Here is a 21,904-nt window from a genome sequence, read left to right on the forward strand (position 1 = left end):
CCTAAGGACAGTACACACATCCATGCCCGAGGCAGGATTCGAACCTGCGACCGTAGTGGTCGTGCGGTTCCAGACTGAAGCGCCTAGACCCGCTCGGCCACACCGGCCGGCATGTAACTTTCTTATTCAGGGCTAATTCTTCTCTACAAACCGTGAATTCTCGTCTATTATTAGTTAACAGTGGGGCAATCAAGCACTTACTAAAAACTACCAGAAGTGCACAGAAGTCCATCTTGTAAAGTAAGGACGTGGATAACTTAGGATTATAGATGACAAGATTTGCAAGCCCAAGAACATTAGCTATGTAATCTATGCTCTCCGTGCTGCGAACCACCTAATACCACAGACTACACGTTGAATACTTATGCGAATGGAAAGGTCAGTAATGAATCTGAGGGCAGGTCAGAAATGTCGAGTTATTTTCTTAGCAAGCTGTGTGCCAAAGTTGTGTGACAAAGCTTCGCTCGGATTAAATGTCTACCAGTTTGCTCACCTACATTAAATTCTGTACATTCTCTGCAGATGAAATGATTTTTATCTCCCAGAGAAATGAAGCGAACGTGATCCTCGAGCGCTTACACGTGAGCGTTCCGATCGCAGTCGCAAGTCTGAGCCTGCGGACACGGATCACTGGCGATACTCGCACTCGCCGTGGATGGCGTCCTAATATAGCATGAAATCAATTTCATCTCGCATCGTCGCTTAAAAAAAGTAACGATGGAGATCCGGTTCTAAAAATATCGGCGCCAGATTTCTACACGGCCGCTGCAGCCTAAACAGAAACGCGCACTAATCGAACTGGTGCGGAAAATGTGATTCGTGTCGCGTTATGCCACACAGTTCGTTTGCGAGATTACCATGTTGTCTTCTAGCCCTTAGCTACGAGAATAATTCTCGTTAACAAATGATCAACTTGCCAGCCTCCGGCTGGGCAGAGTGGTAAGCTCTGTTGTGGGGTAAACTGCCACTGAGAGTAACGTATATTCACAAACACACGCACGCACACGCACACGAAAGCTGTTCGCAGCAATCAGCGATTCAGGGGGATTCGTTCCGGAGTGTGAGCAGCTTCCAGTGCTAACGACCGTAGCGAAGAAGTCAACAGCTCAGATTAGAGCAGAAATGGGCGGACAACCAATTTTTTGTGGCACGTCCGGCCGCGAAGCAAGAGCAACAAGCAGCTGCTTAATAAGGAAGCCGGCCACTGGGAGGCAGCTACGTTTTCCTATCGTAGTATCGCCCTCTATACGACTTCGTAACTCAGGTTCGCGAATACATGGTGAAGCAGTTCTTTAAAGTTCTGTCACGTTTCTTTCTTGACAGCCGAATTCCTTCCACGTGGATGCACTGAAACATCAAAAGTAATACACGGGCATCTTTATTTTTGTGGATAGTAAAGAACTTTATATCTCAACTCAAGTCGTTTATCAATATGAGCATCCATTTGCTTATTGCTTCCCTACAGTCATTCACGCGAATCTTAGGATTACCAGGGTTTGCACTGTTCACCTACTTACATACTAGGATAAGAAAACACACACACACTCACACACACTCGCACACGATCCCTCAAACAACTACTTTTTTAGCCATCGTTTCACATTCTGGTAGTGAAATAAATTTCCATCAGCCTAATTTGGCTGGAAAGCGAAGGGGTTGGGATCAATTCTTCGTCATTAAATTGTGCCTCAGTCCCCTGAGTTCGGTTCCAGTCTCTTCCCGAATGTGGCAACCTGAACGGGGGTTCGCCTGTCAAAAGGAAATGTTGGTCCCTTCAGCGCTATTCTGGGAAAGTAGGTTATTTCCTGGCATCACATTTTCTCCTCTCTCGCTGATCTCATCGCCATCAGCAACACATACTCAAAACCATACGGTCTCATTACAGGAGAATGTGCCAACGAACGTGAAAATTACGTTTTAGGCGTTGATGTTAACTTCGTGGTCTGAAAGCCCACGAAGTTAAAAGCGTACATGAAACATTTCTTTTACAAACTCTGTGCAGTTATGAATGATCTTTCACACGTGAATGGGTTTCACGAGGTTTTCTACAGTTATGCGTATCTATTTTCATATTGCTTCAGTATATTCTGTAGGGTTTTAAAAATTTAACTTTGCTAGTCACTAGCTTGTCACCTCGGGTCTTTCAGATCTCGTCTCTTGTCAGTCCTCCCATATTTTTAGGGGCATACATAGAGGATTTTTATTTTCTTTAGACTACACCAGTCGTCGGTACATTTACGAAACTGTACGCATACATCCAGCATGAGGTAGTGCAGGACATCACAAAACACAACATGCACATTCTGTGCTCAAGGCGAGTCGAAACCGACGACTCTTTGCTTGCTGTGAGCTCGACCAGTAGGCCTACTGACCTAACTGGAGAATCCTATAGCATAAAACAAAAATATGAAATTCCGCTTCAGTATTCGGATGTGAAGAGTTAGGACAACTTTCGAGGTTTACCTGAACTGTTGAAAAAAGGTGTTCGGATTCCTATTAGTGAACATTAATATCACTTGCGTCTACCCTTCACCTTTATGATGGCTTGGAACTGTACTGGAGACACTTTCAGTGTGGTTTCTGAATGTCAGTGGCGTAATGACTGGCCATTGTTCCTCAAGACCCGAAACCAGAAAAGGAAGTGATGTTGGAGATTGAGATCTAGAATGAAATCGGCGTTATAATTCATTCCAAACGTGTTATGTTGGATTCAGCTCGAAATTCTGGGCCGGCGAGTGCATTTCAGAAATGATACTGTCCACAACCCATCGTCTCACAGATACTGCTTTATGCCGAATGCCTTGTCGTACTGATACAATCAATCACCGTATCGGAATTGTTCTACTGTACTCAGTACACAATCCCGTAACATGTATTAATATACTTCCGCATTAAGCGCTTCCTTAACCGCAATGAAAGTACCTCACTCTAGTCACGGAAAACGCCGGCATACCGTAATATCACCTCCTCCATACTTTACTGCTGATACTGCACATGATGCCGGGTAATGTTCTCGAGGCATTCGCCGAACCCAAAGCCTTCCATCGGATTGCCATTGGGTATAGAGTGACTCATCACTCCATGTCACTCGTTTGCAGTCCACTGCCCAGTGACGTCACTCTTGACACCACCTCAAAAGTCGCTTAGCACTGACTGTAGAAGTTCGTGGTTCATGAGGAGCTGCTCAACCACTGAGTCCATTGTACCCTCAGCTGTTGTGCTACGTGGACTGCTGGTAGGACTTTGGAACTCACGAGTGATTAGTTTCTCTGGTTTCATGGTGTTTTCTACAACCACCCCCGCAATTCTCGACGATTCTGTCTGTCAGCACATGAGGTCTGCCTGGACTTGATTTAGCTATGGTTGTTCCTTCGCGTTTCCACTTCAGTAACAAAACCAACAATCGTATTGGACAGCTTTAAAAGGGTAGAATATCCCTGATGGACTTGTTATTCAAGTGACATCCAATGACTGGTCCACGTTCGAAGTCGCTGAGCTCTCTCGGCCAACCAATTCTACTGTTGTTGCTTCTCTGCTAACAACAGAATACTCACCGCCTCCTTTTACTCTGCGGCATCTAGTGCTCATTTCCGCATTACATAGGGGTGTCCGGATGCTTATGATATGATAGTTTATTTTTCAGCCTCAGGCCACAAGAGTGGTATCATAACTAGTTTCAACTCCATAGCAAGTCATCGTCAGATAATCTATTTAACAACTACATAGTAAATCGAGTCGCTGTGTAACGTGTTCAAATGCGCGTAGTTATGTACGCAGTTAGTTTGATATTGTAATTTGTTTTTTAGCATTTAACGTTCATTTTTTGTTTATTTTGAAACAGAGCGTCTGATAAGCACTTGCTAAGATTTCTAAACGGGTAACGATACCATTTATGTGACCTGAGGTTTAAAAATAAAAAAAAGACGGTCACTGAGTTCTCCTCAGACAGCATGCCTAATATGAGTAACGTCGCACTCGGGAAATGTTTTATAAACACTGTGCTCTGCAACTAGGAAGGATCTTGAGAACTTCGCAGTGACAAAGGAGAAGTATCGTCATTTCGCATGAACAGTTTTTAAAACATACGATTGGTTGTGGTACACATAATACAGATTGTTCTTGTATCGTGACAGTACTATGTGAGAATGAAGATGGAGAAGAGAATCCATATCGGTCCGAAATACATTTTAGAAAGAAATGGTATGCAACCGATGTTGACTTTTAGTTTACCATGCAGTTCCTGATGTTTGTCAATCTTTCTTCTGGTGCTGGTCGTCACTTACTGCGCCCATTTCCATAGCGAAGCTGTAGGTATGTGTGGCCAGGTGCAGGCAGCACGGGATTTGGCCTAACGCCATTACCTCACAGTGACCTGCAGTGTTTCCGTACTAATGAGGTAACGGCAACTCGGCAAACAGCTCACTCACGCACGCCGGACACTCGCTATTTTTTAACACGCAGACGCATTCGGACCAGCTGGCTGCAACGAATCGGAGAGCGGAATGCCTCCTTCTGTCCGAAGATTCTAAGTTATGTGCGATATTGGGAACACTTTAAAATGTGAATTATACAGTTTCATTGCAGTTAAAAGTTAACTATGCTGCTAGTCAGATATACGGTGTATAACAAAACTATGCTGGCAAAGAGGCATTGTAGATTGTGTCTTTAGGAACAAATGGAGACACCTCTCCGGAAACGTTTACATCTATATTCATACTCTTCACTCCACTGTACAGTGCGTGGTACATCGTACGAGTAATATCAGTTTTCTTTCCTATTCCATCTATGTAAAGAGCGAGGGACAAACGACTATCTTTACGTATCTTTTTATTTTCCTGATCCCTATTCAAGATATACATTAATAGCAGCATAGTGGTTGCACAGTTTTCTGTGGATGGACGTTATCTAACCTTGACCTAAGAGGGTTTCGCGAGAACTTCGTCGTCTTTCTTCAAAGGATTACCATTTAAATTCCCCAAGCATTTCTGTTATTCTTTGCTATGGGCTATACCGACTTGTTACAATCTTAGCAGGGTTTTTCTGAATTATTTTGGTGTCTGTAGTCATGTCTACTTGATAATGACTCCTAACATTGGAACAATACTCTAGAATTGGTCGTAGTAGCGTTTTGTGTGCGATTTCCTTTATGGATGCATTCTACTTAGAACACTTCCACAAATATAAATCTTCCATTCACATTCCCCGCTGATTTTATGTGATCGTCCCACTTCCTACTACCTCTCACTATTTTTCCAAAATACTTATACGATGTGACGTGCTCAGGATGTTCCACTTATCCTGTATTCTATCGGGATGTTTCTCTTTGATGTAGGCATTATCTTACAATTATCCACATATAAAGAGAGCTGCTATTCATTACATCAAGTGGACGTTTTGTCCAAATATTGCCGCAGTTCCTTCCAATAATCCAACGACAATATTTTGCCTGTACACAACAGCATCGTCAGCGAACAGTCTTATGGTACTGCTGATCCTATCTCATAAATCGCTTACGTATAATGAAAACATTTAGAGGTCCCACTACGCTTCCTTGGGACACACGCAATGTTACATCATCCAAAGATACTACAGAACACAGTCGTTACAGGGGCTACTCCTGCCACTAGACAGGGTTACTCCTGCCACTAGACAGGGCTATTCCTGCCACTAGACAGGTGCTACTCCTGCCCCTAGACAGTGGCTACTCCTGCCCCTAGACAGTGGCTACTCCTCCCCCTAGACAGTGGCTACTCCTGCCACTAGACAGGGGCTACTCCTGTCACTAGACAGAGGCTACTCCTACCCCTAGACAGGGGCTACTCCTGCCACTAGACATGGGCTACTCCTGCCAGTAGACAGAGGCTACTCCTACCCCTAGACAGAGGCTACCCCTGCCCCTAGACAGAGGCTACTCCTGCCCCTAGACAGGGGCTACTCCTGCCCCTAGACAGGGGCTACTCCTGCCACTAGATGGGCTACTCCTGCCCCTAGATAGAGGCTACTCGAGCCACTAGGCAGGGGCTACTCCTGCCACTAGACAGGGGCTACTCCTGCCACTAGACAGGGGCTACTCCTACCCTAGACAGGGGCTACTCCCCGCTAGACAGGGGCTACTCCTGCCACTAGGCCACCACTATATCAGCCCTGTTTTATTTTGCTACTTTTTGTGTGTTGCATAATGCTTTGGTAACAATCTGGCCCCATCCCACTGTAGGCCTCACCATACCCAAATCCTGGCATTACCTCCAGCCAGCTGACACCTTCGTTCACCGAGCACAGCAATGCTTATACAGCCTTATAGTGTGGATCTAATTCGTGTGTTACCGCAGTAGAGAGAGAGAGCCACTATTTTCGATGCCATGCTATTTATGAGAGCACTCCTGTCAGCATTTTCTGGCGTGCCCGTCACTGCCTAATGTCGTTGCTTATTCTCGTAGTCAGGTTCCTCGTAAGAGGGTAATTTAATGTTTGTCCTATTTAAAGGGCTCTCACTTGTGTTTCAACATATACATGTTTCTGTGATCAATATATGGTAATTACGCTAAATGGGGAAAACTCAGAGGATAAGGAGCACAATTGACCAGAAACCTGTTCCAAGGGAAGTGCACCTACTTGAAGATGGAGATAAATGATGGCTGACAGTGTAGGTTTCAATGATTTAAATCACTCTAGAGAACAAACCAGACGAGTGGAAATGTTCTGTCTGCACTAGTGTTTTAGTTTCACATTCAAAAGAGCAGTCAGCTGGAACACCATCATGTAGTAGCCACATTGCCCTTGGCACCACCAAAGGTACGTCTTCCAGCAGGGGGGGCAGGGTCACCCGTATAAATTGTAGACAGGTCTCACCTGTGAGACGTTGTGGAAGGATGACTGGTCATACGATGCGGTCGCTAATGATCCCAGTCCACATAATGAGGCTGAATGGGTGTCGACGGTTCGCTGCCACCATACTATGAGGATTCTCCGCAGACCATAGGTGGGTGTTGTGGAGATTGATGATACCGCCCGTCGTAACGCAGCCTCATCTGTGAGTAAGATTGATGGCAGAAATCCCAGGACCGTGGTAGACCGTGTGACGAACGAGCGACAAAGCCGTTGCCGCTGAGGTAGATCCGTACTCAGTAAGCCCTGCACGTTTCGTAAGTGATATGGATAGGCTACATTTACTTACATACTCTGCAATCCACCGACGGGGCGTGGTGGAGGGTGCCCTGTACCACTATTAGTCATATCTGTTCCTTTTCCACTCGTAAATAAAGTGAGGAAAAGACGACTGTCTGTCTGTCTCCGTATGAGCCCTGACTTCTCATATCTGATCTTCGAGGTCCTTGCTCGAAATGCATTTTCGCAGCAGTAGAATCGTTCTGCAGTCACGCTCAAATGCCTTCTCTCTAAATTTTCTCAATAGTGTTCCTTGAAAAGAACGTCATCTTCCCTCCAGGGATTCCCATTTCTCTTTCCGAAGATTCTCCATAATACTTGCGTGTTGTTCGAACCTTCCAGTAACAAATCTCGCAGCCCGCTTCTGAACTGCTTCGATTTCCTCCTTTAATCCGACCTGGTCTGAATCCCAAACACTCGAGCAGTACTCAAGAATAGGCCACACTAGCGTTCTATATGCGGCCTCCTTTGCAAATGAACCACACTTCCCCGAAATTCTCCAAATAAGCTGAAATCGACCATTCGCCTTCCCTGCCACATTCCTCGCAGGCTCGTTTCATTTCATATCTCTTCGGAATGCTATGCTCAGATATTTAAACAACGTGGTTTGCTCAAGCAGGACATTACTAATGCTGTATTCGAACATTACAGGTTTGTTTTTCCCACTCATAATGGCATTTGTCGTAGAGAATGTTCCACACGGTCGTCTGGTTTGCCCCTGCTATTTTCCAACCTGTCTGGGGTGATACCAGGGTCACTATCAAAGCTCTTTTATTTCTGCCTCCATGTGGGTTCCCCTCCATTGGAACTCATTTCTGGCCATACCCCCAAATGTCCTTTTTTTGCTCTTCGACTCTCGTGGATCGTTTCCTGCAGTTTGTCTCCATTTATTTGCTCAGTGGGTGCGACGTAGACTGGTGAACAATCTGTCCATTAAGGCGATGAACACATCAGTATTAGGGATGAGGCAGGAAGAAAACACTTCCACCGCAGTGTTGTTGCAGCGGGCTCGCCTACATAAGAACTCAAGTCTCGCTTGAGAGGCTGCCTCCGCGTATACGAGTCATCCGGTCCATGACGAGTGTCAGACCGTCTCCTCTGCACAAACACTGAGTAACGTACTACAGTAAGGCCGAGGTGAATGCCTGAGACTCGCCGTGTAGGGACATGCATAACTAAGAGGGTTTGACAAATAGCGTGGGGGAACACTTTTCATGCTGAAAAATATTTGATATTCGGCGTGTTGCCAGAGTAGAGGATTTTCTGCCAGGCTGGTGGGAATATAATGGAGACAAATAATTTGGTTGCTTGTAAGTGAGCACTGAAAAAATTTCTCTGCAGATTTTACCGGACGTTCAAGTTATGTTTGTTTTTCTACAGACTCACAGAGAACAAAAACAAAATAGAATATTATATCTCGCAGTTGTGACTGATGAGCAAAGGATAGATTAAACAATTCCTCACTGGTCTATTAAAAAAATTTATTACATCAGTCATTTCCCTTATTACCCATATTAGTACGTGCCAGAGGGAAAGCCTCTGTTTTCGATGCCATGTTATTTATAAGACCACCGCTATCAGATATTTACTGGCGCAGCCACTAACACCTACGTCGTTGAACGTTCTCATCGTCAAGTTTCTCGTACGGCTGGCTAATTCAATGTCGAACCTACCGGAACTACTGGTCGTTGTGCAGAAGAACAACCAAACTTGCAGAAAATTCTTATATGCACGAAGACTCCTTGCTAAGTTAGTAATCATGTATTAAATCAGGCAGATTCAGGACACCTCGACTTCCTCAACAAATAGCTTATGGGAGATATTCGCTAGGACGTCTTTTCCTCAATTTCACTTTGAAGGTAAGAAATTGTTAGATGATTAATCTTTAAACAAAGAAAAAAAGATCTTTTAGTTAACTAGCTATACTTAATATCTGAGAACGTGACAGGAGTAGTATTTGTAATACTTGTTGCGCACTATGCCTGTTGCGACCATTATTTATTATTTTAAATGAATAACAACAGCCTGCAGCTTGAATCGTGAGAATGTTTTGAAATAACGACAGTTATGTTGCAGGCGCTTTCTGACTGTACATCCATACTCTACAGGCCACTGTGCGGTGCGAGGCGAAGAATACAGAGCGTACCTTTATCATTTCCCTCCCGCGCCCCGCCTCACCCCTCCATTCCTCTCGCCATCTTTCTATTCCATTCACGGTGGATGCGCGTGACGCACGACTGCTGTATGCCTCCGTGTAAGCTCGAATTTCTCGAATGCTACCGTCTTAACCGTTACACGAGATGTATGTAATACATATAGTAATACATATCTTCACCCGTCACGCAAGATTCGACTTTCAAGAGCAAGCATTCCCACCACGCACAACGCGTTTCACGTAGTGGTTATGACTGGAGGCTGTCGCGCTCACTCACCATATTCATGAAGAATCTCGCAGGTTTTCTTCTGAATGATTTTTATTCTTCCATTCTCTCACCTTGGTAAGGATGCCATACTGACGAGTAATACTACCGAGCTGGTCGAGCGTGAACTTTGTCACTGTTTAAAACTAAACAAATGTAAATGTGTGACTACGGCCTCCCGTCGGGTAGACCGTTCGCCGGGTCCAAGTCCTTCGACTTGACACCACTTCGGCGACCTGCGGGTCGATGGGGATGAAATGATGATCATTAGGACAACGCAACACCCAGTCTCTCAGTGGAGGAAATCTCCGACCCAGCCGGGAATCGAACCCGGGCCCTTAGGATTGACATTGTGTCGCGCTGTGACAGCGTGGAAGGAGGTACATTCGTTTTGCCAGCCAATCTGGAGTCTCTTCTGCTCTCCTATTAGCAGCTTAATATTTACTTGTTATTATAACAGTACTTTTCAAAGAAAATATGAACCTACATATATAAATACTGAGTCCTATTTGCATTACATTACTACTAGTCGTACGCCGGCCGAAGTGGCCGTGCGGTTAAAGGCGTTGCAGTCTGGAACCGCAGGACCGCTACGGTCGCAGGTTCGAATCCTGCCTCGGGCATGGATGTTTGTGATGTCCTTGGGTTAGTTAGGTTTAACTAGTTCTAAGTTCTAGGGGACTAATGACCTCAGCAGTTGAGTCCCATAGTGCTCAGAGCCATTTGAACCATTTTTGAACTACTAGTCGTACACACTTAGAACAAACTCTGCTACTTGCCAAACAGCTAACAGAACTTTCCATTCCCAGAATCTAGATATTCAGATAATTTGTAGAAAGAGTCACTAATGAGGTATACCTTTAATTTTCTCTTGAATTGGTTGGGATTTTCAATTTACGGTGCATTACACTCTGTTTGTTGTTCTAATCACTGTTAACTAATTCAAAAAGGTCGACACATGTCAGCAACATGTTTCAGTCTCAGGTGCTTTTCATCAATGTTTCATGGTTGTGTAGTAGTTATCAGCCTCTCTTGCGTCAGTCGACCTATTAATTTCTTGAAACCAGTTGCTCTTAATCTTTTCCTACCGACTTCGGAGCTATGGAGAGCGAATTTTAAAAAGGTATGCAAACAAAAATGGATAAGAGGCGGAAGTATCTTTCGTTAATCCCTTCATACAGTGAGTACAAAAATCTAAACTTCCATACGGACACTCCACCCTTAGGTTCTATAATTATTTCATTCTCCCTTTGTATTATCACTGTTCACACCAAATCATTCTGTGTTGAAAGACATTTAAGTACGAAAGAATCCACCTCGTACCACCAGGAAAGGATACACTTCAGCCGGCCGGTGTAGCCGAGCGGTTCTAGGTGCCTCAGTCTGGAACCGTGCGACCGCTACAGTCGCAGGTTCGAATCCTGCCTCGGGTACGGATGTGTGTGATGTCGTTAGGTTTAAGTAGTTCTAAGTTCTAGGGGACTGATGACCTCAGAAGTTAAGTCCCATAGTGCTCAGATCCATTTGAACTATTTTTTTGATACACTTCCTTAGTTTGAGCACATGCGCCCTGAGTGCATCTTCAGGTAGTAAATTTTTTACAAGGAATTTGATCCACTGCAGGGAATCGCCTGAAGCTCTAATGCGGCTAGGGTAAACAACTGAATAAATGGATAAGTGAAACATAATGAACAAGGCACTTAAATAGACGTCATTCCCTCAGAATAACTGAGATCCGTAGGAGAACCTACTATGAAAAATTATTCTAGTGGGATCGCGGGATATATAAGACAAGCGAAATACCCGAATACTTGAAGAAGAATCTAATAATCCAATTCTCAAAGCAGGCAGATGCTAGTAAAAGGAAATATTATCGAACTATTAGTTTAATAGTTTATCGTTGCGAAATACTTGCTCAAATTATTTACAGATGAATCAAAAAATGGAAGACGCGAACTTGAGGGAAGATTAGTTCGGATTTCGGAGAAATGTAGGAATACAGGAGGTTATATTGACCCTACGATGTTTCTTAGAAGAAGTGATGAAATAGATAAACATACATTTGCACCGACTATAGATTCAGAGACAGCTTTTGACAATGTTGACTGAAATTGTGTAGGTAGCACGGATATATCACAGGAAGCGAAATGTAATCTACAACTTGCGCATAAAGCCAGCTGCACGTAACAGACGAAGAACATGAAAGGAAAGCAGTGATAGAGGAGGCAGTGAGACAAGGTTGTCTCTCATCCTCGATGTTACTCAGTCTGTACTGTAAAATTGAGCAACCAATAAAGGAAGCAGGAAGATTCTGAACTGAATAAGGAAAAATTCAAAGAGAAGAAACCAAAACTTTCAAGCTAGTCGACGACTTTTATTATGTCAGAGATGGGAATATACATGGAAGGTTAGCTGAACGCAATGAAAAGTACATTGAAAAATGTTTAACGAAAGGAAAACAAAGGTAATGGAACGTAGAAGAATCAGATCAGGTGATGCTTAAGGAGGTTAGACAGAGAGATATTAAAGGATTAAGTAGATAAATTTTGCTAATTGGGCTGTAAAATAATCGACAGTAGCAGAGAGAATATCAAATACCGATTGAAATTGGAAAGAAACATATTGTTTAAGTGTTAGGAAGGATATACTGAAGATATTTGCCTAAGTGTAGCCCTGTACGGAAGTAAAACGATAAACAAGATAAGAAGAGAGTAGAAACTTTTGAAATGTACTGCTACAGAACTGTGCAGAACTGTATCGAACTGTGGAGAAAACAAATGTGTGACAGAACTCGAGTAAAAGAAGGGATCGGTTGACAGAACCGTCACGGGACATCAAGGAATTGTTGTTTGGTAATGAAGTGAAATGTTTGAGAGAAAAAACTGTAGAATTAAAGAAAGACTTGAGTATAGCAAGTAGTAAATGGATCTACCAGGTGGTTATAATTGATCAAATGATGTCATATGGTTCCGGAGATTTTTTCAAATCTCAAGCATCTATGGTGGTTATATGCAGACTGAAATGACGAATGAAAATTTGCACCAGCACGAGGATTCGAACCCGGGTCTTTTACTCACTACGATGTTGTGCTAACCACTGTGCCACCGTGGCACAGTTACTTTGCATCAGTGCACGGACTACTCTAACACGAAATCCCGTATCTGTTGTGCAAAAGTGCAGTTAATCACTTACGTATACTGTGGGTGGTAATCATTGTATGGCAGGGAAACTTGGTAGATTTGCTAGTGCGTTAATGCTGGACTGATTTACATTGGAAAAAAATAATTCCTATAATGGTCACCAGGTGCAAATCCAGCGCTGTACAGCATCTCGTCGACGTCTCCGGTGTTCGTACTAAACAAACTGTGTAACTGGTGGTTAATAATAAAACCAACATTACGCCTTCCTCACTTGTTTGATCTTTTCTGCCCACGCCCCATTCCTAATCCATTACACATGGAAACATCTCTATACGTCTTTTTTATATTCACAGAGCCAGATTTGCATCTGGTGGCTAAAGTTAGAACTAATTATCTCCCAGCGTAAATCGGTTTCGCATTAACGCATTAGAATATCGACCAAGTCCCGCTGCCGTACGATAATTACAATCCACTCTGGACCTCTGTGAGTAGCCGCACTTAATTATAACCACCTGGGAGGTTGCCGTAGTTACGCAGAGATGTAGAAACTTGCACAGAATAGACTAAAGCGGAGAACTGTATCAATTCAGTCTTCAGACTGAAGACCAGCACCACCACTACCACCACCACCACCACAACAACAACAACAACGACGAAATAACTAGATTTAGACTCAGAGTAGGTTGGCTCGATCTATACACAACGATTTTGGACACAGATTTGTAGGACATCTCGTATGTACCATTTTTCCCAAAAAAGTCGTTTCCCCAAGAAACGTTCCTGCCCGGATGCTGTCCGGTGGCGGCCACGCCTAAATACGGACCTGTTTGCGCCCAGTGGGGCAGCACGGGGCCAGCAGCAGGAAGAGCAGGCGCGGCGGCTGTCGTGTGTACACAGCAGGACGCGGGCGGCGCGGATATGCTTCCGGTAATCGGATTCTAATTCCGGCGCTGACGCCCCTCTGGCGACGGCAGGCTCCCAGACGGCGGGCCTTCCACGTACGCCTGCCATTCGCCGGGGCGGCCTATTCGCGGAGGCTCCGCGCACCGCACTGTCGAGGGTCATTGAACTTCATCAAACTGCACCTCCTCAGATTTAGCTGCCAGTCGAAGGGGCACACCTGATATCATGCCGACCATGGACGCTAACCAACAGGCACACTGTTTTTGCGGAAAACTTTCTACACTGTTCCAAACAACAGACTGTTGACAAAGATCTGAGCATATGCAATGGGTTCGAAGACATTTTGAACACAATATGTTCTGCCGGCCGCTGTGGCCGAGCGGTTCTAGGCGCATCAGTCCGGAACCGCGCTGCTGCTACGATCGCAGGTTCGAATCCAGCCTCGGGCATGGATGCGTGTGATGTCCTTAGGTTAGTTAGGTTTAAGTAGTCCTAAGTCTTGGGGACTTATGATCTCAGATGATAAGTTGTTTGGGTTGTTTGGGGAAACAGACAAAACAGCGAGGTCATCGGTCTCATCGGATTAGGGAAGGATGGGGAAGGAAGTTAGCTATGCCCTTTCAAAGAAACCATCCCGGCATTTGCCTGGAGCGATTGGGGGAAATCATGGAAAACCTAAATCAGGATGGCCGAACGCGGGATTGAACCGTCGTCCTCCCAAATGCGAGTCCAGTGTGCTAACCACTGCGCCACCTCGCTCGGTCAGATGTTATGTCCCATAGCGCTTGGAGCCATCTGAACCATGTGAACAGTGTGTTCTCCTCTACGGTGACTGTTCTTCAGGGCGAACCTAACATCTGAGACTCTTGATGATGAGGTTGTTGTTTATAGGTATGTGTCGTTGTTGAGAGGCTGGGAGCGGATTCGGGATGACTTGAACAGAATTTTTACTTTATGTGGCGAATGACAGTTTGCTTTAAATGTTCATATACAGAGTGACTCTCCTAAGATGACGATGATAATTTCGGTTTGTGGGGCGCTCAACGATTGGTTATCAGCGCCCGTACAAATTCCCAATCTTTTCACAGCCCAGTCTCGCCAAACTCCCGAATGATGATGGAATGTTGAGGACAACACAAACACCCAGTCTCCGGGCGGAGAAAATCCTCGATCCGGCCGGGAATCGAACCCGGGAACCCGTGATCCACCGGCAGTAACGTTAACCACTAGACCACGAGCTGTAGCCTCTCTCCTAAGTGTCGTCAGGTGCATTTTCTCTGGTGTTTCAGCAGATATTTCAAATTTTGTTTTTCCATTTTGTAGCTAGATTGAGGACAAATAGTGCTCATCACGTCTATCATGCAACGTCCAGTGTCGAGGGAAAGTATCAACAGAAAGCGTCGGTTTGTTTCAAGCTACAGATAAAATGATTTTTAAAGCGGAATTTTACGTGACCATTCCATAGAGCGGTCCCAGATTAATCTAGTGCGATGTTTGTTTTATCGATATCTAACAGGGACAATAAAACACGAAGAATAACCGGGACTCGAGCAGCGACTCAGCTGCGCTTTTGCAAGACGGCAGATGTCAGCTCGGTGCTGGGCACTGCAGCCGCTGCTGGCGTGCTGGTTGTTCTTTGTATTTTAATGTTTCTGTTAATGCAAACTGATAAAACAAATACTGAACTACATTAATTTGAGACAGCTCTATCGAATGGCACGTAAATTTCCGTTTCAAAAAATCATTTTGTTTGTAGTCCGAAACAAAACGACGCTTTCCATCGACACTGGACATCCCGTGAAAGACGTGATGAGCACAATTGTTTGGGTTGATTCCGAGTACACAATACCAAAACGAAAGTTCACATGTCTGCTGAAACGCCGAAGAAAATGCACCGATGACTCTTAGGAGACACACCCTGAACGTACATTAACGGGGGAACACTTCTGTAATGTTAAAAGAAAATATAAGGGCTGATCAGAAAGTTTCCGTTCGAAGGCCACACAGTCAAAAATCGGTACGCCAATCGCGAAATCGCTGTGAGCGTTGAGGCAATCGTCCCACCGACCCACGAAGTTCAAGATAGCCGTTTGGTAAAACACTGTACGGGACTAATGCATGAAGAAGTCCGTGACTGCCTGCTGCACATCCTCGTCCGACAGGAATCGCCGACCCTTCGAGGCCTTTTTTAAGGGACCGATGGCGTGACAATCGCATGGAGAGAGTTCAGGACTATAGGGCGGGTGACCGAGTGTCTCCCACTTGAGTGCTACGACATTTCGGATATGGGGATTTGTGTTATCACGAAGCAGCATCACCCCTCGTCGCAGTTTCCACACAACGGTGGTTTTCGACAGATGCTGCCCCATACACATCCTTCATTCTCCAATAGATGCTAACGATGTCTGTCCTTCTGCAGCCAAGAAATGAATAACGGCACGTTGGTCTTGTTTGGATACTTTTGATAATAACGTCGCCATAGTCCACGTTTCCGCATTTTCCGCACGCGCGTAGGAAGGACATGAACGCCACAGTAATCCCATGCCTATATATCGGTGCTTATGTACCCGCATCAGAGTCACACTACGCTGCATATACAATGCAGTAACGTAATCTAACGGAATCATTTTATAGCCCTTTATAGTATTGATATTTGCTCTACTCAGTCCACTATTTTGGCGTAACATTGCGAAAAGATATGCGGTTCACGAGTGGGTTCTGTCAGTTGTAGGGTGCGCGAATAGCCAATTACTGTTTATTGGGAGAGTTCTGAGGGAACACAAGGCTCCTACAAACGGTGCCCCGTGCGGAACATTTGAGTGACTCACTCTTGAGCACTTATCAAGTGCTTGGGCTGCCCACCAAGTAGGTGGGAAAAATATCAAATCAGTTGAGAGCAGTACTGCTAGATTTGTTACCGGTCTGTTCGGTCGGTACGAAAGTGTTCCGGAAATGTTCCGTGAGGTAAGTTGCGAATCCACGTACAAACCTGGGGTCCAATTCTTGAAATAAAAAAGGTTAAGTTGTAGTCAACTCAAAAGTTACTTCCTAGCAGATTAAAACTGTGTGCTGCACAGGGTCTCGAACCTAGGAGTTTTCCGTTTTGCGGGCAGATGTTCTGCCTACTGAGCTATCCAAGCAAGATTCTCGAGCTTCAATCACAATTTTACTTCTGTCAGTTCCTTATCTCCTACCTTCTGAAATCCACAATACATTCTAGGGTTAGCAAGCCTTGAAAAAAGAGTATTGGGGCACGTGGCTTAACCACAACTTCAGGGATTAATGCCAGAATGAATCTCCACCCTGCAGCGCTGTGTTCGCTGAATTCAAGCTTCCTGGCAGAATAAAAGTTGTGAAAATTTGTCATTAAAACAATCCCGCAGTCTGCGGCTAAGCCATGTCTCTGCAATAATTTCTTTCCAGGAGTTTTATCCCGTAATTTTACAAGAGAACTTCCATGAATTTTGGAAGGTAGGAGATGAGATGTTAGCGAAAGTAAAGCTGTGGGGATGGTTCAATAGTCCTTCTGATATAGTTCAGTCGGCAGAGCACTTGCCCGCGAAAGACAAAAGTCTCAGACCTCAAGCCCCAAACCGAGCAAGGTGGTGCGGTGGTTAGCACACTGGACTCGCTCTCGGGAGGACGACGGTTCAAACCCGCGTTCGAAAGTTCAGATTTAGGTTTTCTGTCATTTCCCTAAATCGTTCCAGACAAATGCCGGGATGGTTCCTTTGAAAGGGCACGGCCGACTTCCTTCTCCATCCTTCCCTAATCCCAGTTTGTGCTCCGTCTCTAATGACCTCGTTGTCGACGGGACGTTAAACACTTTCCTCCTTCCCCCTACTCATGCAGCTGCATAGCATAAGTTTCCGAAATATTTGAAGAACCTATAAGGAAAAACGTTGAAGTATTCTGACGCAAACCGTTCTTGCAACCTGCCATTAAGTTTGGTCTATCTGAAGGTGACCAAACGGATTCAAGGATGCAATGAACTGGTGACTGCAGACTGCTTTGTAAGAAGAGACTGTTCATCTAGAGCAATGGAAAAAAGGAGTTTCGAGAGGGTTGCTTACAGCTTTCAACATACACAAGAGAAGAAGGTAAAGCAGGTAACGGAATCTACGGAGGAATTACTTCCGTTCACAAGTGGAACGCAGGAGTTGTTCAAATGGCTGTAAGCACTTAGGGACTTCACATCTGAGGTCATTAGTCCCCTAGACTTAAAACTACTTAAACCTAACTAACATGAGGACATCACACACATCCATGCCCGAGGCAGGATTCGAACCTGTGACTGTAGCGGTCGCGCGGTTCCAGACTGAAGCGCCTAGAACCGCTCGGCCACACCGGCCGGCGAACTCAGGAGTGAAGGAATAATTCCATGGCGAGATACTCTTCACAGAATACTGACCAGTAGCGTGGGGAGAGGCGATTTAATGAATATTTAATGTAAAATCATAAGTTTTCCCGGCGTAACTAATAGAATATGTATTTCCGGCGTGGGGTAGGGTAATTAAGGAGTCAATCGAAATCAGGATCTCGGGAAGCCTTATAAAAGTTGTAGACTACAGTTTAAGCAAGGCCTGGCATACGATACTACTTCTGCCTGACAAAAAATGTGAAGCGCCAAGAAGGGGAGGAGGAAAGGAAATGAAACTTCAAGGAACTGAAGTTTTGACGAAGTATCGTAGAAGGTCTACGACCATACTGTAGACCAAGAACACTTCTTATACAACTGCTGAATGGTTCATTTGAAATGAAATGATCATCTGTTGAATTTTGTTGAACAACAAGTGATTTGTTTGTTTGAAGCGACCCACTCAGTAGTGCTATAAGAAGTACTTTCGAAATTCCACGGGTTGAAACAGCATGTGATTACAAAATCGAGTCGAATTTACTTAGAACTTGGCAGCATGAGCCCAGTTATCAGTATGACGTTGCATCCCCTCTGGCCTGGATGCATGGACTGATTCGGTTGGTAGGAGCGCCATAAAGCTGTCCCACAGCTGTTGTAATTGGTTCTTGGCATCCTGGGTACTGACACTCGAATGGAGTTAACGTCCGAGCTGGACCCACACATGTTCTAGCGGCTACAGTTCTGCGGATCTTGCTTGCACAGGAGCACCTCAAAATCTCGCAGACTGCTCATAGACATGCTACGTATGGACGAGCATTGTCCTGTTGAAAAATCGCACCACGATATTACCACATGAGAGGTAATACATGCAGATGCAGGATGTCCGTGACGTCATAGTTCCCTGAATCAGTACGAGCCGTGGCCTAAAGTCATACCCGATGGCTCCACACACCATGACACCCGGGGCAACACCACCGTGCCCCTCCAAAACATTGGAAGAATTTGATTTCTCCCCAGGCGGCCGCCATACTCGCAGACGATGGTCAAGTGGGATAATGCACAACCACGACCCATCGCTGAAGACAATGCGAAACCAGTCATAAGCAGTCCGCACTTCCACTTTCAAACTGTCAGGTGCTGATAACGCTGTCTCATACCAGTACATGACATCTCCGTTTCCTTCACATCTGACGCTGTTCACGCCGCACGTATACCATACCAGGGCTAGTAACAACAATAATCTCTAAACACGAACAACACTAACAAACTCCGGTGGCCGTCATGCCTGTCACAGATTATTGCAACTCTTATTTACATACCAGCCGCTGTTGTGTACATGTACGAAGTTACCTTGACCTCTGGCCGTTTCTTCTAGGTGCTCCACTTTTTTTATTTAGAAAGATTTTTCCCCTCATCTGGCAGGTCAGAAAGGCAAACGTTGAGAAGATGTAGTTTCACGAAACGGCCATTTTGAGATAGGGACGTGGCCAGCCGCAGAAATCGAATTGCGCTGCAAACAGCACAGCATTGCCCGTGGTACCTCACAGCGTGACTCGCGTCCAGCCAGGGAGCGTATTTAGAACCGTCGCTAATGACGCCTGACGCTGATCACTACATCAGTCGTCGACATATCGAGCAGGGGGATGGAATATTTAGTGCGGCTAGAAAAGCGCAAATATATTTCGTAATATAAACGTTGTTTTATAAAAGTACGCTCCTCATAAAAGCAAAGAACATAGTGATGGACAAAGTATTAAGACTGTTTAATTCTATAAATTCCTTGACTAGAGTGAAACAGTGTCTTTTTTATAATTCTATCCTTACTGATGTTATAGTAAGAGTGTTATCGTATAAGCTGCTGTAGTAATGTTATGTTGCCTAATGATTTTTTTCCGATATAAACTGGTATAGAATTAACATTTATTTTATCATACGCTCTTAGTAGTGCATATACATATGAATTTCTGTAAACTTGCTGGCAGATTAAAACTAAGTGCAAAACCAGAAATCTAACCCAAAACCTTGCTTTAGCCAGGCAGTACTCTTACCTACTGAGATAGCCACCACCCGTCCTCACAGCTTTTCTTGCGCCAGTACCACAGCTGCAGTGTGAAGGATTCATTCTGGAAACAATCTTCAAAGTTATGGCTTAGCCAGCTCTTCGCTCTGTGCTTTTAGCCAGGAGTTCTAGGCTCTCAAGGTATTCACGAGAACTTCTGTGAAGTTTGGAAAGCAGGTACTGCCAGAAATTTTTAGGGGGGGGGGGGGGGGGGAGAGGAGGTCATGAGTAGTGCCGCGATAGCTCAGTAGCTAAGAACAATGCCTGCGAAATACGAGGTTCTGGATTCGAGTTCCGGTTAGGTACACAGTTTTAATTTGTCAGGCAGTTTCAAAATAGCGCCCACTCCTCTGCAAAGTGGAAGATTCACTCTCGGATGTTTACGAGAGGTACATATGGCCAATGACATTATCAGGAATGGAGCAATTAATTGCAAACCTTTCCCACTATGGACTTACAGGTGTTTGACAAAAATGTGGACACACAGCCACAAATGCTTGCTTGAACATAAACGCATATGCTATCCAAGGCTGCAGGTTGCGCTGTTGTATTTGAGTACGAACGGCAGCTGTGCAGTACCTTTAATGGGTTACAAGTGTCAGGCATGATCAAAATAGTGTTTGTGTAGTTGTCAGTCCTGGCCGGGTGGCAGAGCGGTTCTAGGCGCTACAGTCTGGAACCGCGCGACCGGTACGGTCGCAGGTCCATGCCTCGGGCATGGATGTGTGTCATGTACTTAGCTTAGTTAGGTTTAAGTAGTTCTAAGTTCTAGGGAACTGGTGACCTTAGCCCCGAGAGCCATTTTTTTTTTGTAGTTGTCAGTGCGTTATGTCGGGGCTAAGTGAATCCGAAAAAATGGTTCAAGTGGCTCTGAGCACTATGGGACTTAACATCTGACGTCATCAGTCCCCTAGGACTTGAAACTATTTAAACCTAACTAACCTAAGAACATCACACACATCCATGCCCGAGGCAGGATTCGAACCTGAGACCGTAGCGGTCGCGCGGTTCCAGACTGAAACGCCTAGAAGCGCTCGGCCACACCGGCCGGCTAAGTGAATCCAAACGTGGGTAAATTATTGCTGCCCGTATGGTGGATGCTTCTGTAACAAAGGTAGACAAAGTGTTTTGTTTTTCAAGAGGCTCCGTATCGAAGATATATACTGCATAGAGAGAAAGCGGACGAAAGTGTGTGTTGAGAATTTGGGACAGATTGCTATCGAAGAAGTCGCGAACCGTGTCAGTATCAAAACAACACGGAGGGGCCTCCATAAGCAGCTCGAATTCCAAAACCACTGATCAGTGATGAGAATGCCCAAACAGGAAATCACGGTGCCGAGGAATCGAAGGAGGTCATTTGGACGCATGGCTCTTGTTTCACGCTGTTTCCTTGTTCTGGTCGAGTTTATGTTCCACGAGTGAAACAGGACGGGTATTCGTAATGATCGTTAACCATAGCTTGGTATTTAATGGTTATTTGACTGACCAGGTTCCTCCCATGGTACAATGTTCGTTCCCCAATGGTGATGCTGTGTTCCAAGACGGCACGGTGCCTGTTCACACAGCTCTTATCGTCCAGGACTGGTTTTGTGAGTACGAGAATGAATTGTCGGGGCTCTCCAGGCCACCACAGTCATCACATCTCAATATTCTTGAGCCCTTGTGGCCTAATTTGGAGAGAAGGTGCATGGTAGCTATCCATCCCCCTCATAGTTACCTGAACTTGCTACTATTTTACTGGAAGAATAGTATCAGATTCTCTTACAAACCATACAGGATCTGTATTTATTCATTTTCAGACGACTTGAAGCTGTTTTGATTGCCAACTGTTTTCCTGCACCGTTTAGGCATGCGAATATGT

The sequence above is a fragment of the Schistocerca serialis genome, chromosome 5 (genome assembly GCF_023864345.2).
Source record: "Schistocerca serialis cubense isolate TAMUIC-IGC-003099 chromosome 5, iqSchSeri2.2, whole genome shotgun sequence".
Taxonomy (NCBI): domain Eukaryota; kingdom Metazoa; phylum Arthropoda; class Insecta; order Orthoptera; family Acrididae; genus Schistocerca; species Schistocerca serialis.